The sequence below is a fragment of the Podarcis pityusensis genome, assembly GCF_964106645.2.
Source record: "Podarcis pityusensis genome assembly, chromosome: 12".
In the NCBI taxonomy this organism is placed as follows: Eukaryota; Metazoa; Chordata; class Lepidosauria; order Squamata; family Lacertidae; genus Podarcis; species Podarcis pityusensis.
This window is the reverse complement of record NC_138037.1, coordinates 17086797-17106039: the sequence shown is the minus strand read 5'-3', so window position 1 is coordinate 17106039 and position 19243 is coordinate 17086797. Positions and strand designations below refer to the sequence as shown.

At 43.6% G+C, this 19243-nt stretch overlaps 1 long non-coding RNA gene across 1 annotated transcript in view; it reads right to left on the bottom strand.

Moving 5' to 3' along the window:
• LOC308458982 overlaps positions 1-10157 on the bottom strand; it is a 28473-nt gene extending 18316 nt beyond the window's left edge. Inside the window, exons 1-2 of the long non-coding RNA XR_013977803.1 lie at positions 10119-10157; positions 5959-6005 (exon numbers count right to left, since the gene is read on the bottom strand). This is a non-coding gene — a long non-coding RNA (uncharacterized lncRNA). The remainder of the gene's footprint in view (positions 1-5958; positions 6006-10118) is intronic.
• Between the last annotated feature and the right edge of the window lie 9086 nt (positions 10158-19243).

The following is a 19243-nucleotide window of genomic DNA, read 5'->3' as shown; positions in this document are numbered from 1 at the left end:
AAATAATAATAATATGTGGAAGCATGTTCCATAGTTTAATGGATAATATGATGCGAGTAGCACTACAGAGGAACTCACTGTTACCAAATGCTTCTTCAACAGGGTAGGCTACCCCTGTCATTAGGCAGAATGGGGAGGCCAACTCAGGTGGTCAATGTTGAGGAGTGATGGAAGTGTTGGCAATGGCAGCCTGCCACATGGACTTTCCTACTGAATCCAAAAGGCATTCTCATCTTGCTGAACTGGTTCCTTGGTGACAGTGATGTTTGCGTCTTACCCCAGGTCACTGGTAGAGAACTTGCTGTACTCATGCCTCCAGCTAATCCCCACGATAAATATCTATATTAATGGCAGAACTCATAGGGTGAATGATTATGCCAATGCTTTGGATACTTAACCAAATTATAATGTTTATCATGGGCTGGTCACTGTTTCTCAGGCTAATACAGTATACAGTGGTACCTTGGGTTACAGATGCTTCAGGTTACAGATGCTTCAGGTTACAGACTCCACTAACCCAGAAATAGTACCTTGGGTTAAGAACTTTGCTTCATCAGGATGAGAACAGAAATCGCACAGCAGTGGCGCAACGGCAGCGGGAGGCCCCATTAGCTAAAGTGGTGCTTCAGGTTAAGAACAGTTTCAGGTTAAGAACAGACCTCCGGAAAAAAATAAGTTCTTAACCCAAGGTACCACTGTACTGCTCCAAGTTCCTTGGAGGACAGGTGAGAGGCGAAAATGCAATTACTGATTTAATGACATTGGGAGAAATAAGCTGGTTATCAACATTCTTATGCAAAATCTCTGCAACCTTAAGCAAAGTCATCCTGGGTTTTGCCACAGTACGGTGGCTCACATATAAAGATGGATATTTTAAAGTGGATATAACCTGAGGCATCACATGACCCACCCTGCAATCCGAAGCTCCAACAGACAGTTTGCTTGTGGAAATTTTTGCTAGGAGTTGAAACCTGTTAAACCAGAGCTTGATTCAAGTAAACAATGTTGTTATTTGTCTATCCGAGGTTGTTTGTGAAATCATTCATTTGTGAGGTTCTCCAGCATTTGAGCGGCTGTAGTTACTGAGTCTGTAAACTGAGGTTTGTAACTGGAAATTTTTTTGCATGGGGAAAGGTTGGCTGAAAGTCAGTCAGGACTGCTTTTAACTCGTCCTTGTAAGATTTTCCAGTTTCCTAAACTACTAGTGTTTGTAAGAAAGTTTTTAGTGACTTTTGAAATGAACACTAGGTCTGTGTGGTTTTGTCCATAAACACTTTCAGGGCAAAAAGGAGGGTTTAAGGAACAAAATTTCAGAAACACCCCACCTCTTTACATACCCTTTTTGCATGCTGTCCATCACCTGCTTCTTTCCATGATATGCAGCTGTGGTGAAATTTTCACAGCAGAATAAACTAGAAACTTATTCCCAAAATTAATCCCAACCAATCACGAATCACAAAAAATATGGGATTCCGTGTGTCAGTGTCTCTGCGTGTGTAAGAGAGAGAGAGATCATTGTACATCAGCTCTGCCCAGCAATTTTTTTCCTTCTCGTAAAAGGTAACTGATTTTGGCAGAGCAATAAATAAAGTAGACATGGTACTGTGGTGGGCAGAGAAATCTGTGTGTAGAGAGGTGCATCTGGCAGGGACCATACAGCAAAGATACTAGACACATCTCTATGGGGAGGAAGTTCCACAATTTAGAGGCTGCCACAGAGAAAACCCTGTCCTGGGGCACCATTCCCTGCCCATCCGATGGTGGAAGAACTACCCAGAGCGCCCCATCTACCTAAGGGATGGAGGAAATCTTTCAGATATTACTTAAGGGCTTTTAAACCCCTTAATGAAACCTTAGTTTCCCCCTCACCAAATTCATTCTGGACCCGATCCAGGGTCGGGTGGATGGTCAGGAGAGAGGGGCTCTGCACAACTCTACAGCTGAGTTTGAAACAGCAATGAGGCATCCAGACAGATATACCAGATGGGGTGAAAGAGATGTGGGATGGGACAATGTGGGTGTCATCAGTATATCAATGCAGAACACAGGGCCGGCTCTTCCATTAGGCAAAGTGGAGCAATTGCCTCAGGCAGTCAATGCTGGGGGCAGTGGTGGGATCCCCTGGTCTATTCTGTCTAAGCCCCCAGGCTATTCCCTTCTGTTGGAGGACAGTACTGTGCACACTATATAGCACCTCAGGTGTGGTGAAGGAGGCTCTCCTACTTTTTACTGTATTTTTCCATGTATAAGACGCCCCCATGTATAAGATGACCTTTATTTTTTTTAACCCGAAATTAAGAAATTAAGTTGTTTAGCTTTTGGGGGTGGGGTGGGGGAGGTCACTTCCGTCAATCATTCACCCACCTGTCTGCCACTACCAATCACTTGCCACAGCCACTGCCAATTGCACACCTCGCCGCAGCCGCCAATTGTCTGCCCGCTCGCTGCCACCAACAGCCCACCCACCCACTTGCCGCAGCCACCAATTGCCTGCCCAATCGCCGCAGCCACAGCCAATTGGCAGCAGGCCGTGCCACAGCCACCAATCATCCGCCCAATCGCCACTGCCAATCTCCTGCTTACTCCTGCCATTAATCGCACATCCCCCCTCTGCATTCACTATCCATCTATAAGACAACACCCAATTTTTGCCTATTTTTTAAAAGCAAAAAGCACTGTCTTATACACAGAAAAATACAGTATGTAATTTTTAACTGCTGGTCTAGTCAGCTTCCACACATGGGAATCTACAGAAATGGGCCTCCTCTCATCATTTGCTTCAGGCAGCAAATGTTTAGGACAGGCTCTGACCAAGAGCCACGAGATTCAAAGAGAGACACCAGCAGGAGCTCAGGAATGGAACCTCAGGGATCCCAGGAGAGAGGCTGAAGACAGAGGAGGAATGGCCTCCGCCCCAACTTAGCGGAAACATTGAACAGGGCACAAAACAGCACAGATATCTTAAGAGATGGGATGGAAAGAATGAGAGGATGGCTAATTGAATGAAAGGCAGCAGAGACGCCAAGAGGAAAAAGACAGACTTTCGGATTTGGCAGTGAGAAGATCATCTATGATATCAGCAAGGTCCCAGGAGTACAGGGAATGGAAATCAGATTGGAGGAGGTCATGAATATTATGAGGATCTTTTTAGGAGTTCTCATGCTGGCATAATGTCTAACCACCAGTCAGGCCTTTCTTGTGTCAAACCTGACACACAAAGGAGGGTACTCTGGTCTCCCAATGACATTTACCAGCCTGTGACTGTGTTCTGTGAGGCCATCTAGGTGTAAGAAGAAGGATAACTATGGATGGAGCATCTTTTCCCCACGGTGAATTGGGATGGGGGCCCTTTGTGGCAGGGGAGAGGATCAAATTATGGGATGCTCATGCATCGTATTCACTGCATGATCCTTCATTGGCTCAGAAAGGCTGAGAATTGGAAATAGCATCAAAGGAATGGCAGAGGGAAAGAAAGCATAGCGATTCCAAATAGCTGTGAACGCATTTGGGAAAGGGAAAAAAAGTTACCTTTCAGATTTTGGGGGGGTTGGGGAGGGGAGTGATTCTATGTTTCCTGCAAATGCTATTTTCACACAGAAGAAAGCAAACATTCTGTGCATCCCTAAAATAAATAAAAGCCTGCATTTAGATGCACAGCAAAATGGTTTGGTGTTGCTCCTGGTGCATTGCCATCTACACAGGGATCTCTTGCTGAGAAGCCATCTGCCTTGTTATCGGCACAGAACGTACTTTCTCCTTTTCGCAAAATCTATGCATTTAATTAATAACAAACATCTGCTGCTTGCATGTACTGAGTCTCTCCTCGCTTCTCCCCAGATCCTGAACCCATCCATGTACACTCCTCAACTAGCCTCGTACAATCGCTTAAATAAAGCAACAACCGGTGTGTGGGTGGGGGAGTCTGATTCCAACAGGCTCTGACTCCCTCGGTCACTGAAAAGGAGGAAATGGGAGAGAAACAATGGGGCATGCTGCTTTGTCTCCCACATAGACAGCTGTGTGCTCACTGAATGTCAGAAGGGGGGGGAGGGGGGAACTAACTAGTAAAAATAGCAGCAGGAATCAAGAGGTGGTGTTGATCTCTCCATAACAAGAAGCCCCAACACAGCTGTTGAACCCCAAGGAGGTTTGCATTCCAGAGAAGAGATATTTTAGCTGATTTTTGACAACTAATATTGGGAGTGGGAGGGATTCAGGAGGAAGAAGATTAAATTTGTCTGGTTGCCAGAGGAAGAAGGAAATAGAACGCATTTCAGCGAAGAAACTTGGTCACTCACTTAATTTATCGCTCCCTTAATTAATCAAAGTGACAATATTTTGAGGATTGATTGTAGTAAGAGAAGCATATTTATAAATACATAAATAGAAATGAAGTGAAATGAAAATGGTATACTGCTTAATTGTCAAAATCTCCTAGCAATTGATGTAGAACATCAAATATTCATTAAAAATTATCAATATAAGTTAGGAGTTAAAAACAAGTTCACCTAAAATATATATACAAGTAAAATGAGTACTTAAAAATATCTACCATATATTCTGGTTTGCTAAGTTTTCCATGATGGTTCCTGAGATTAAAGGACACTTTTCCTAACTATATTTTGATACAACTTGACACCATTTTGACTCAAGATGGCGGACTGAACCTTTCAAAACTGCACTGCTCTTAACCACTGGTTTCAAAACTGCGCTGAATTTTTGGACTGGTGAAAGGGAAGTGGATAGAGGTGGGCAGAAAGAGATGCAGTCAGAAGAAAAAAGCTGGAATGGAGCTGCATCTGAGCGCATAAAGCTAAATTTGCATAAGTAACATGCACGTATGAGGTGACTCAACTGTGATTCAAAACATCCGGAGGACACCAGAGGGATGAAGGCTAACCTTGGTGAAGTGGATCCCCCTGGAATTGGCACTGGTTGTTCTTGACCACATTTTGCTTCATTTTTACTCCACCTTTCCTTCAAGAAGCTAAAGGTGACATTCAAGACCCTCCCCCTATTTTCCTCACAGCAACCCTTTTAGGCAGATTTGGCTGCAATACAGTAACTCGATCAATGCCTCCCAATAAGCTTCAATACTGAGTGAGGATTTGAACCTGGGTTTCTGCAGCCATAGCCTGCTGCATCGCAATGGTTCTTGAGCATGCAGTTGTCCAGCTTAACAGGATGCTTAAGCTTTTGGATATTTTATTTGTAGTCAGCAGGACGCTGTAGCTTCCTGGAGTGAATCCAAGCCTTTAGTCACACCTGTCTATGTCAGTACTTCAACTGCTCTTGGGGGCCATGTTGCAGAACTGACAAACCTGGACACCGGATGTCCTGGCTTTCACTAACAAGAATGAGGGAGATGCTGTGTGGATAGAACAGCAGGTTAGAATGGGAGAAGTTTGTCAGTAAGCAATACTGACAGCAGATGCCTCCTTTGCCGCTGCAAATGTAGCGCAGACAGCTGAATTCCACAGGGAACTTGTGAGAAGTTTCTCACAATCTTCATCCTTGTTTGGTGGCTTGCAGTTAGCTCCCCAAATCCTGTCAAAAGTCATTCTAGTCAAGCATCTTAAACTTCTCCATCCAGAACTTCTGTCCCAAAGACCAATAATAAACATGTTGCTGCTGAAATGTCTCCTAGAGTAAAATTTAATGTTTCTTCAGAGGCCAATTAGCTGAGGCATTTGAAGGGAATGCAGAAGTTTTCTTAACTCTGAAAAAATTTCCCACGCAGAAGTTATGTGGAACAAGTGTTTTGACTAAATTTCACCTGAAGCAACATTCAGAAATTCAAAATGAGTGTGGAAATTCTTCCTCAGTTGTAATAACTATGGGATTTTGACAGAAGCTGGGGCATTCTGATTAGGCTAGAGAAAATGACCTGGGGTGTGCAGATTCCCCAGAAAAATCCTTAAATATTGTGTGGGTATATTTGAATCATTCCAGACTTACCTCAGTCCAACAACATCTTAAGGGCCTTAGGTTCCCCAAGCTCTGTTCTGCAGGAACCCAGAATGGACAATTCAGAAACATTCAAAGCAGAAAATTCCTGAGTGGCTGTTTTAACACATTATAACATTCACAAGCCCAAAATATGCCTTAACTTTCCTAGTTATATCAGTTTCTTGAAATTTCACTGCCAAGCATTTTCTGCTGCAGCTAGACAATTAATTTCCTCCCTATATGGATAGTTATCTTCTCTGCTTGAAAAGCAGTTCCTTAGCTTGGAGCCAAGCAACAGACTGGTGGTATTGCTTGTCTCTTGTGTTTTCATTTGTTTCTACAAAATGCCGCCACAGGAGAGGCAAAGTAAAGAGGAAGACTCGTGCTTGTTGGATGGAGAAGGCTCTTTCCTCTTTTTATGCTTTTTGGTTGCAAATCTCTCCACACAGCTCTTTTTCACCTTTCAGAGTTTGACAGGGTGATTTAACAATCAATCCCTTTCTCCAAAGGACTCTGGTAATGGTAGCTCTATGAGGGGAATAGGGGACTCCTAACCACTCTCAGCACAATTAACAGAGTTCAGTTCTCAGGGTCCTTTGTGGGAAGCCATGAGGGTTTATAATGGAATGATACTGCTTTAAATGTATAGCGCAAATGGGGCTATATTAAGCAGAAAGAGGCCAGAAAGCTAGCCGGAGGAGATAACTCACTCAAAAAGAAATTGAGAAAGTGTATGGAAGGAGGGAGGCAGAATACAAAACTTATCATAAAATGCAGAAGTTGTTGAAAGGCTTCCTAAATCTGCATCTACGAGGTTGTGGGAGTGAGCTGAGCACTCTACACACACACACACACTGCCCCCCTTTGCATTTCTAGAAGCTCAATTTGTATTTCATTTTCTAGTCGGCTTCTCTGCTATGGAGCTGTATGGTCTGTTTATTTTAGATGTCCATAGATGTTTAATTGAGTAAAGTGCTTGGCAAATAGCTCAAGCTTCAAATCTCTTTTGCTGAAAGTTAAAAGATTTCTCAGACCATCCTCTGCAGACTTGAGTGCTCACATGTTTGCTCAAGGGACATTTGATGTAGGATGCTACCCAGGGATTGTAGCAGGCTTCCTGGGGCGACAATGTTAGGCACATTATCAGCAGCAGCAGCAGACAGGGATATTCCTTTCCAGTACTGCTGTGGTATAATCACAGCGCATGGTGCTATCCAAGCCATGACGATTAACTGATTTATTCATCTATTTTTCTGTATACATCAAAATGCAAATCCTTTCTATCCTAGATTCTGCTTGGGTACAACCGTACACATAGGCCACATTTACAGCACATATTTAAAGCACAGTCATACCACTTTAAGCAATCTTGGCTTCTCCCAAAGAATCCTGAGAGCTACAATTTGTTAAGGATACAGAGAATGCTTAGGAGACCCCCCCTCTTCCCTAAGTTTTCTGTGAAGAGGGATTGATGGTTTAACCACTCCAAGAACCGTAGTTCAGAAGGAAAGGGAGGGGTTTCAGAACATCTCTCAGCACACTTAACAAACTACAGCTCCCAGAATTCTTTGGGGGAAAGCCATGGCTGTTTAAAGTGGTATCATAGTGCTTTAAATGTATGGTACGAATATGGCAAAATAGGGCTTTTTCGCCTGTGATGGAGCCCTACTCGTGTATGATACCATTCCCTTCTGCATACATGCAATGTAACATTTGAAAAGCGCTGTAGGGTACATGCTCTTGGTGTGGAATCCTAGTGTTGAACCCAATCCCTGTTTCCTGTTTTCAGCTGGAAAGTGAATCGCTGGTGGTGGAGAGAAGCTTGGGAACATGTGAAATGCACTTACTGAAACAACAGCATCCAAAGCTCTTCTCGTGATGAAGGGAAGGATGTGCCTATGTCCATTGCTCTGCCTCCACAGAAGGGTTGCAGGACCTCAGGGCTGGGGGTCAAATGTGGTTCTGTAGGTCTCTCCCTCCCTCAGGACTCTTCCCAAGCTACTGTATTTTTCGCTCTATAAGACGCACCAGACCACAAGATGCACCTAGTTTTGGGAGGAAGAAAACAAGAAAAAAAATATTCTGAATCTCAGAAGCCAGAACAGCAAGAGGGATCGCTGCGCAGTGAAAGCAGCAATCCCTCTTGCTGTTCTGGCTTCTGTGATAGCTGCGCAGCCTGCATTCGCTCCATAAGATGGGAAAAAGTGAGTTTTATAGAGCAAAAAATACGGTATGTCTCCTCCTCAGGATACATGCCCCATCTCCCAGGAAAGACCTCTAACTGGCTCTGCTCCATGTCCACTTCAAGTCCTCTTGCATGGCACAAACATGGCTGAAATGTGTCCTGGAATGTGATTATGGCTTTTGCTTGCCTGAATGTCCATGTGATAGTAGATACCTCTGGTTTATACGTGGCTGGAACGTAGCCCATTGCACAAAGGTAAGAACCTTTTCCATTCCTCCATCCCCTTCTTGCCTCCACTCACTACTTGCATGTGGCCCCTGGAAGGTTGTCTGGGGTGGCATGTGGCCCTTGGGATGGAAAAGTCTCCCCTGCTTAAAGCAATGCCACTTCCTGTTTTCCTGGCCAATAGTGCTCATATCACTCTATTAGCTATGAGCTGCCCATGAAAGAATGTGAGAACTGCAATGCAGGCCTTGAATTAATCTCCTGCTTCCTCCATGTCATATCCTTTTGGCAACCTCATACAGCACTGAAAAGCCAGCAGTTCCTCAATGCTGAGCCATGCTGACTCGGTCCGGTGCAGCCAGTCCATCCCTCTGTCCCCTTGGCAGTGAAAAACAGTGTCAATAACAGTGATTAGTCTCTCCTACCCTCTTCTTTCATCTCCCTGCTTGGACCTGGCTCAGGTGCTTCCACACAATGAACTTTTAACAGTTACCGGACATTCCCTCTGTCTTCCCAATGTGAGGGATTCCCACCCACCTAGATACTGGTTTATACACAATCCCTGAACTGGACTGGATCAAGAAAGAAGGGTGTAGATTACTATATGTGGTTCCATATTGGTTTAAATTCCTGTTCCTGGGTTTCATAGCCATACAGGTTCAACTCCTGCTATAACCAGTGGACCATAGAATTTTAGAGTTGAAGAAGAAGAAGAGTAGACTTGGATTTGATATCCCGCTTTATCACTACCCGAAGGACTCTCAAAGCGGCTAACATTCTCCCTTCCATTCCTCCCCCACAACAAACACTCTGTGAGGTGAGTGGGGCTGAGAGACTTTAAAGAAGTGTGACTAGCCCAAGGTCACCCAGCAGCTGCATGTGGAGGAGGGGAGATGCAAACCTGGTTCACCAGATTACGAGTCTACCGCTCTTAACCACTACACCACACTGGCTCTCCAGTTGGAAGGGACCCTGAGGACTATCTAGTCCAACTGCCTGCAATGCAGAAATATGCAGCTGTTCCATATGGGGATCGGACCTGCAACCTTGGCATTATCAGAACAACACCAGAGTGGTGCATGCTCTAGTTATCTCCCGCTTGGACTACTGCAACGCGCTCTACGTGGGGCTACCTTTGAAGGTGACCCGGAAACTGCAATTAATCCAGAATGCGGCAGCTAGACTGGTGACTGGGAGTGGCCACCGGGACCACATAACACCGGTTCTGAGAGATCTGCATTGGCTCCCAGTACGTTTCCGAGCACATTTCAAAGTGTTGGTGCTGACCTTTAAAGCCCTAAATGGCCTCGGTCCTGTATACCTGAAGGAGCGTCTCCACCCCCATCGTTCAGCCCGGACACTGAGATCCAGTGCCGAGGACCTTCTGGCGGTTCCCTCATTGCGAGAAGTAAGGTTACAGGGAACCAGGCAGAGGGCCTTCTCAGTAGTGGTGCCTGCCCTGTGGAACGCCCTCCCAGCAGATGTCAAAGCAATAAACAACTATTTTACTTTTAAAAGACAACTGAAGGCAGCCCTTTTTAGGGAAGTTTTTAATGTCTGATGCTGTACTGTTTTTAATATTCAGTTGGAACCCGCCCAGAGTGGCTGGGGAAACCTTTAAAGCCCTAGTGGCTGGGGAGACCCAGCCAGATGGGCGGGGTATAAATAATAAATTATTATTATTATTATATAACACTCTAACCAACTGAGCTATCCAAGGTTTAGTGAGGATTCTAACAATATGGTTAAGTTCACTTACCTTACTTGCCCCAGTCAATCCACTCTGTGATTATATCCTCCACCGAATACTCTGAGCTTTTTGGTGCAAAAAATACTACCAGATTCAGAAAACCCAGCTGCTTACTGTTTCCAACCACAGCTAAACCACTTTCTTGTCACTCCCTTCCCGCGGTGGCAGCCTCCTAGCGCATCACAACCAACTCCTGGTGTATAATCATTCTTTGACTTCTCTGCTCAAGATTTGGGTGTGGTGTAGGGAAGTCTCCATCACTTTACAGCTTCATTATAAAAAGTGTATCATTACACAGAAGCTTGAATAGTGGAGCCTTATGTAAGCTTGGATTACATAGTGTTTTGAGGGCAGGGGAAATAATCAAGGCTGCAGCCTTAGGCACGCTTACATAGGACCTGGTTTCAATGCAGGACTGGCCTACTATTTGTCAGAGTGAGGAAAACCAGTGTTGGTGAGACCCCAGCCACCTACCACCTAAATTTCCCCAAAAGCATCTATATGCATTTTTAGTGCAAACCTCTTCCATGGACCTGTGCTCTAAGTTCTTTCTGTACCTTGGAATGCTCCTGCAAAACACTGTAATTCAAGGTGTCTTTCCAGACATTGTAAACTAGGAGTGGTAACCTCCAGATGTTGTTGGACTACAAGTCCCATCATCTCTGAACACTGACCATGCTGGCTGGGACTGATGGGAGTTGGAGTTTAACAACATCTGGAGGGCACTGTGTTGGCTATCCCAGTTCTAAACCATGAAGAATGGGTGATTGGAGAGGAAATTGTGGCCCACACCTCTGCCATTTTCTTTTGTGCAGAGAGCATCCATGTGTCTAAGTTGTACATGGTCTCTTTATGCATACGTGCTCTCTCTCTCTCTCTCTGCTCTGGTAACCTGAAAAATATATCGGTACCAAATCATGTGGATTAAGATTGTGCAGGCAGGCTCTGGGATGGATTCAGACTGCCACTGCAGTCCTATAAAACATGCAGCTAGGAGTAAGCTCCATTGGAAACAACAAGACACAACAAGCTTCTGACTAGACATGCATAGGATTATGCTGTGAGTGAGACATACTTAGGTCCCATAGAAATCAATGGGAAAGGCTAACTATGACCCAAGTCCTTTAGGAGATAAATTCAACTAAGTTAAGTTACACGTGGAACAATCAACACAGAGGGTTATAGTCAGCTAAGCAGTAGGTCTGTCCAAAGTAGAATTATGGTTGGATACGATGTAAAGGAATTGCAAGTGGAGAAACTAGATGAAATACCACTCCCTCCTACTTGCCTTGATTAATCATGATTTCAAAAAAATCTGAAAAGGATGTCAGTAGTGCTGAAAAGGATACACAACACCCTGACACTTCGGATCAATGCTCCTGTAAGCCCGTGTTCTCCAACCTGATGCCCTCTGAATGTTTTGGACTACAACTTCCACCCTGGCTGGGGCTGATGGGAGTTGTGGTCCAAAACTTCCAGAGGGCACCAGGTTGGGGAAGGCTCTTGTAACCAGCGCCTGCATCCTAACCCATTCAAGCATGCATTTAGGCAAAACTCCTAGTCGCCTTGGCGAGGACAGTGAGAGAAAGCATACATATGCAATATTTCTTACCCTGTCCTTGGAAGTATAAATAATAGCTCCAAGCCTATAAATATTTATTACGCTATAAACTGCCCTTTAGATACACTGCACAGCTTTGGGAGAAGAGTATTTACATAATCGGCTCGCTCTCCTAATATAGCCAAGATTCAGCCATCCTGTGGTTACATCGTATTTCCCTGTTAGCTCATATGCTTGGGACGCTTTGTCACACATTGGTTTTTTTCAGGTGAGCCGATACTTTAGTCTTTCCCCCTTTACAATGAAATTATTTCAGTTACAGATAGGTAGCCGTGTTGGTCTGCCATAGTCAAAATAAAAAAATCCTTCCAGTAGCACCTTTAAGACCAACTAAGTTAGTTCTTGGTATGAGCTTTTGTGTGCAAGCACACTTCTTCAGATACCTGAAGAAGTATCTGAAGAATCTGAAGAAGTATCTGAAGAAGTGTGCATGCACACGAAAGCTCATACCAAGAACTAACTTAGTTGGTCTTAAAGCTGCTACTGGAAGGATTTTTTTATTTTGACAATGAAATTATTGTTATTGTTATTATTATTATTATTATTATTATTATTATTATTATTACAACTGAAATAATTATTAATAATAATATTTGCACATTTTTATTCACCTTTTTCTGTATAAAAATGTAGATACTGCATGGGCACAGCTATGTGTGCAATGGGTTTTATCAGTGCAATTGAGCCCTACACATCTGTTATACCACATGCACAATGTGCCATCTGGAAACTGCATGACTTGATGTCGAATCCTAGTGAACCGTCACTGTTGAGGCTGGATTAAGGTTTCCTTTCTCAGCTGAAGAGTAGATCGCTCAGCCTCATGTCAGTGTAGAGAAGATTGGAGATGTGTGAAATGTGCTTACCAAAACCGCAGCATCCAAAGCTCATGAGGAAAGGGGGTGGGGGGCAGTGTCTATATATCCATTGCCCAGCCTCTACAATAGAGATGTAGGTCAAATGCAGGAACAGGCTTTTCCACCCATCCCCCAGGACTCTTCCCAAGCTGCATCTTCTCTCCAGGATACACACAAAGACACACACACACCTCAGGAAACATCCCTGACTGGCCCTGCTCCATTATCTCTTTAAGTGCTTTTGTATGGCTTGAGCCTGGCTGGAAGGTGTCCTTCAATATAATTGTGGCTCTTCCTTGCCTGGATCGAGGTGTGTCTGTGGGCTGGCAGAAACCTCTGACTCTGCATGGCTGGAACATAATCTGTTGTACAGTGCTAAGAGTCCCACCCACTTCTTGCCCTCTGCCCACCATGTGGCCCCTGGAAGGTAGTCTGTGAAGAAATGTGGCCCTCAGGGTGTAAAATGATCCGCTGCTTAAAGCAATGTTGTTTCCTGTATCCCTGGTCAATACTGTTATTGACATTATTCTATTAGCTGCAAGCCTCCCGCTTTTCACAGTTTAGCTGGCTTGCCTCCTGACCAGGATCTTCATAAAGAATTAGGCTCCTGAGTGCACCAAAATCCCACACATACACTCACCCTGGGCTCTACCCGCTGTTTGAATGGCTTTGCCCAAAGACCCTGGCCAAATCCTAGAATCTTTTTCTTCATTACAAAAGCCAGCAACCTTCGCGCCCGCACTCACAACAATCTTTTTTTTTGGAGGGGAGGGGAATAAAAAGTAATTTATATCAACACATTACAGGCTGGCAGCTTTTTTCAAGGATCTGTTTGTATCTTTGAGATATGCCAGGCACAGATTATGCATGCTATATCGACAATCCTGCCACAAAAAATGAAAGATTTAGAAGGTCTTGTTTATATTGAAAAACCTTGAGAAAAGAAACTGGTCAAGGAGTTGGCTCTGTCAGGGTAAGCACTCACTTCCAAGTATATCACATTTAACTGTTGTACACATTTATGCCAATGAGCTCCTTGAGACGGCTGGCACGGGTCTATAGGAAATCCTTAGATACTTTGGACCTCTTTAACATAAAAGGCTCTGATAAGAAGAGTTTGGATTTGATATCCCGCTTTATCACTACCCTAGGGAGTCTCAAAGCGGCTAACATTCTCCTTTCCCTTCCTCTCCCACAACAAACACTCTGTGAGGTGAGTGGGGCTGAGAGACTTCAAAGAAGTGTGACTAGCCCAAGGTCACCCAGCAGCTGCATGTGGAGGAGCAGGGAAGCGAACCTGGTTCACCAGATTACGAGACTTCCGCTCTTAACCACTACACCACACTGGCTCCCACACTTAAATAATCTAAAGTCACAACTTTAAAAAAACAATAATCAGGAAAGAGGACCGCAACTGTAAAGAAAAACAGTGGGGGAACCATCTGTCATGGATGCTTTAGTTGAGATCCCTGCATTGCAGGGGGTTGGACTAGATGACCATCAGGGTCCCTTCCAAAAGTCTATGATCTATGAAAGCAACCAATTAAAACCAAAGCAGAGATTTAATACAAGGTCAACTATAATAATAAAATAAAGCACATTATTAATATCACTGTGAAATGCAGAGATGATATAACTACAAAGCTTTAAAATGATTAACCACTACACCACACTGGCATGATAGCATGCAATCTCGCTATAATTTTCTGGCATTAAAGCTAAAAATAACATCTTTCTTGATCAAGAGTCTCTCTGTGAGCTAAAGTAACCTTCAGAATAATTGCTAATGTCCTGGGATAGAAATCACATGAAAGTTCGTCATGAGATACCAAGCTGTCAATGACAGCAAGCTGCACTGCTTGGAAAAGAAGATTTCAACTTGTCTGGTCAGGTCACATTTTCCCTGAAGGAGCAGGTTTGTAGCTTGTGGGTTCTGGAGCCTCCTACCAGTTTCAGCTCTACCAGTCTATGCTCTGGTAGGCTTCTGGTTAGATTACTGCAATGGTTAGCCTTTGAATGCAGCAGCCAGACAGTTAAGAGGGATCAGTTAGTTTGACCTTATTACATCAGTTCTGGCTTCTTCTTCTTTAGCGATCACTTGTAGCCGAGTAAGATTGTCTTCCATAAACACAGTTTAACAGTGAGTCCGTAAGTGAGTGGTTTGATGAGAATGACAGTGAGACTGAATGCATTATTGACAAGAAAAGGAAAGCCTTTCAGATCTGGCAAAGAGATAGAAACTCATTCAAAGAAGAACCAGAGAACTAAAGAACACCTGGTGGATAAATAAAGCTCAAGAGATTCAGCGCTTAGCTGACACTCATGATGCACAGTTTCTTTAAAGCTACAAAGACCATCTATGAGCCAATAAATCATGACATACGCCCCCTACGCTCAACAGATGGTACAACACTTCTAAAAGATAAAGAAGCTATTTCATTGCGCTGGAAAGAACATTACCAGCATCTCCTTAACCACAACTCTCCCCCTAGCTGCTGAGGTCCTCTCACAAATTCCACAAAAACAAGTTAGAGATGAGCTTGCAGTATCTCCAAATCTGGGAGAGTTGTTGACCAAATGAAAAACAACAAAGCCAGTGGACCTGATGGGATACCTGCTGAAGTCTTCAATTCTGGCACTGCCACACTAGCTACCCATAAGTTTCTGAGCCCAGTTCAAAGGGCTAATTTTATCCTATAAAGCTATATGTGGCTCAGGATCCCATTACATTGCAGAAGGCCTCTTCTGACATGAGACTACCCAGAGCCTGAATTCATTATCTGAGGCCCTTCTTTATGGGCCTCTTCTGAGAGTTGTCTGGGGGTAGAAACACAAGAGACAGCCTTTTCAGTTGTGTTTGTGGAATGCTCTCTCCAGTGAGACCCACCTGGTGCCAGGCAAATACTTCATTCTTATCCCAGCCATTTGACGGTTATTTATCTTGAATGCCAGTTCTGGGCATTCTTATGCTGACATTTCTTCATGTTTTGGCATTTTGAACTTTTTACATTTTTCCTACGACCATTCAAAATATACATTTGGATTTCTTCTGCTAAAGAAAGTAGCAGCTAGTGAGCATTAAAACCATTTATATAGAAACATTACTTCCAGCATATATAATTTGACTTGGAATATAAATGAGATTTTAATTAAAATAAATAAATACAGCTCTTGTGTAACTTTGACATGTCTATGTTAAACAGCATTAGTCCTCATTACGGATTAATGAGCTGAAAAATTTAAATAGTTTGGTAAAAGCTATCCTTATGCAATTTTAAGAGGCAAGTCACTGTCTGCACTGTGTTTGGAAGGTGTCTGAGCTTCCCAATCTGAGTGGGAGCTGCAGTGTGTTTAAGGGAATGAGCTGTCAGCCTAAGATAAACCATGATCTCTCAGTCTCGGTTTCCCCACCTGCACAATGGGGTGATAGTAATGCTGGCTTCTTATAGGTTGTTGTAGGGGTTACAACTAGATAATGCACATACAAGTACAATGAACTCTTGAAAGCACTATACAGTATAGGAACACTTCCTACATATCTGAACACTGAGCTCAGCAGGAGATGCCACCTGTTGGAATTTGGCCTTTATTGTGGTGGCATCTACTGTTTGGAACTCCCTCTCATTACAAAATTGGTTCAAAATTGGGAAAGGAGTATGACAAGGCTGTATATTGTCTCCCTGCTTATTTAACTTATATGCAGAATTCATCATGCGAAAGGCTGGGCTGGATGAATCCCACGCCGGAATGAAGATTGCCAGGAGAAATATCAACAACCTCAGATTTGCAGATGACACAACCTTGATGACAGAAAGTGAGGAGGAATTAAAGAACCTCTTAATGAGGGTGAAAAAGGAGAGCGCAAAATATGGTCTGAAGCTCAACATCAAAAAAACTAAGATCATGGCCACTGGGCCCATCACCTCCTGGCAATTAGAAGGGGAAGAAATGGAGGCAGTGAGAGATTTTACTTTCTTGGGCTCCATGATCACTGCAGATGGTGACAGCAGCCATGAAATTAAAAGACGCCTGCTTCTTGGGAGAAAATCAATGACAAACTTAGGCAGCATCTTAAAAAGCAGAGACATCACCTTGCCAACAAAGGTCCGTATAGTTAAAGCTATGGTTTTCCCAGTAGTGATGTATGGAAGTGAGAGCTGGACCATAAAGAAGGCTGATCGCCGAAGAATTGATGCTTTTGAATTATGGTGTTGGAGGAGACTCTTGAGAGTCCCATGGACTGCAAGATCAAACCTCTCCATTCTTAAGGAAATCAGCCCTGAGTGCTCACTGGAAGGACAGATCCTGAAGCTGAGGCTCTAATACTTTGGCCACCTCATGAGAAGAGAAGACGCCCTGGAAAAGATCCTGATGCTGGGAAAGGTGGAGGGCACAAGGAGAAGGGGAAGACAGAGGATGAGATGGTTGGACAGTGTTCTCGAAGCTACCAGCATGAGTTTGACCTAACTGCGGGAGACAGTGAAAGATAGGAGTGCCTGGCGTGCTCTGGTCCATGGGGTCACGAAGAGTCGGACACGACTAAATGACTAAACAACAACAACACCTCCTCCATTTTCAGCACCTATTGAAGGTTTTCAGAACCTTCCTTGTTTCAACTAGCCTCTTAAATCAACACTTTTTAGCCCAATCTGTATCTACATCAGACTTGAAATTGCCTCTCCATATGAAACAGTTTTAGGTATGTTTCTACTGCTGATGCTTTTCTTGTTAATTAGCGTTGGGTTGCTTAATAGGAAGCAACTCAGGGAGGAAATCAATAGATAAAATGCACAGATCGTTCCCATTATTTGTTTGTATATACAGCAGAAGTTAATTGTAGACAAATGAATCCTTGCTTGGAGTACACATTTAGTCGAGAGGTATGCAGACTGAGACTTAGTATAAAATAAGAGAGCTTATGTTTATTGAAGGAAATGCGTTCTCGACAGGGAGGAGATCTGTAGTCCTAACTAACTAACTAGTTGGACAAACAAAGAAGCCATGCTTGTTCTTAGAAGATGCATCCAAGAAGACCTTGTCCCTCAAGGTTCAGAGAAAGTATGAGGAGGAGGAGGTTTTAAACAGGATGCAACTTAAGATGTATCAGTCTAAACTTCAAAGGATAGGGAAAGGTCAACATGGAGGTGAAAGGTGGTCTGGGAATCTGGAGGTTCCTTCACTCTTATCTGTTTAAGCTCCATGCAAACCCCTTTCTGCAAGCTGAGCTGCACCCAAAATTCCAACATTTTACCAATTCTCAGGCTGTGAGTGCTGCTGCTGATGTAGCCAACAAGGTCTACTACCTATGCACAGGAGGAAGGATATCAGCGGATTTGGAGAAACATCAAGATTTGTTGGAACACAAACACTTTTTTATTGTAGTGGTGGGGAAACCAAATTGGTTGTAAATCAAGAACCTCCCCATTGAGGACTGAACATGCTCAGTGGCTATGGAATGTTGGCTTATTGTTGGCTGGGCTGGAATCCCAAATGGCAGCATGCCGCACTGCAACACTTTGTTGCAGACCCCAGTTGTGTCAAATGCTATTATTAACATCATCAGCGACAGACACTTTTGCTTCTGAAGTAGTGGATCAGAGGAGGCACACAGCAGCAGAATAGACAAGGGGGAACACACACACACACACACACACACACACACACACACATATCAACTTCTAGGGCTGATCAGGGAGATGGCAACTTTCTCCCATACCCAAATATATAATTATCCTGCAAGCAGAGGATGACTTCCAACCGTTATTCAGATCAAAGCAGTCTCATACCAGTGGTGAGTCACTCTTTGGTCTCATGTCCATCTTGTGCAGTGACTAACAAAAGGAAAAAGCTGTATTACAGTCAAGCCATGAAACAGTGGATCTTATAATGCATATGGACAAAGAAGCCAAACAGAGATGGTTGAAAGAGCACTTAAAGAAGAAGAAGGGGAAAAAACCAGGAATGTAGTTGTCATAGTAACCTTCAGCTTAACTAGCAAGATTGGAAAAATTCCTGTGGGCTTAAATAATGATAGTTTCCAACACCTCTTCACTGAATATTAGAACGTCCCAGTTGTAAGACTGAGGATATAAGTGCAAAACAATTGCAAACATTTCAGCATCCATCACCATAATTATAACATTTCAGGGCAATTCTCTGTCATATAAAAATAGCATTCCTTCCACCATGCATACAAGCTAAGAAGCTGAAACACGGGAAAGTTATAGGTCATCAGCAGGGAGCAATGAGCAAAATCTAGTGCCACAGACTTTCTAGTTCTGTGGTGCAGGCAATAGTACTCAAAGTAGTTTTGGAAATGGATACGTTTTGAAGCAGCTGCAAGCAAAATGGAGCTTATATTTCTTAAGAAATTAAAAGAGTCTGGATCGGACCCAATGCCCATCTGGTCAAGCATCCTGTTCTTACAAGGGCCAACCAGATACCCATGGGAAGCCCCTGAGCAGGACATGAGTGCAAAAGTTCTCTCCCCACCTGTGGTTCCCAGAATCTGGTATTCCATCACACAGCCACTGTGACTAGTAGCAGCTGATAAGCCTTATCTACCATGAATTTGTCCCGTCCTCCTTTAAAACCACCCAAGTTCTTGGCATTCATGGCATTTTGTGGGAGAAAACCGCATAGTTTTCTCTGTGTGA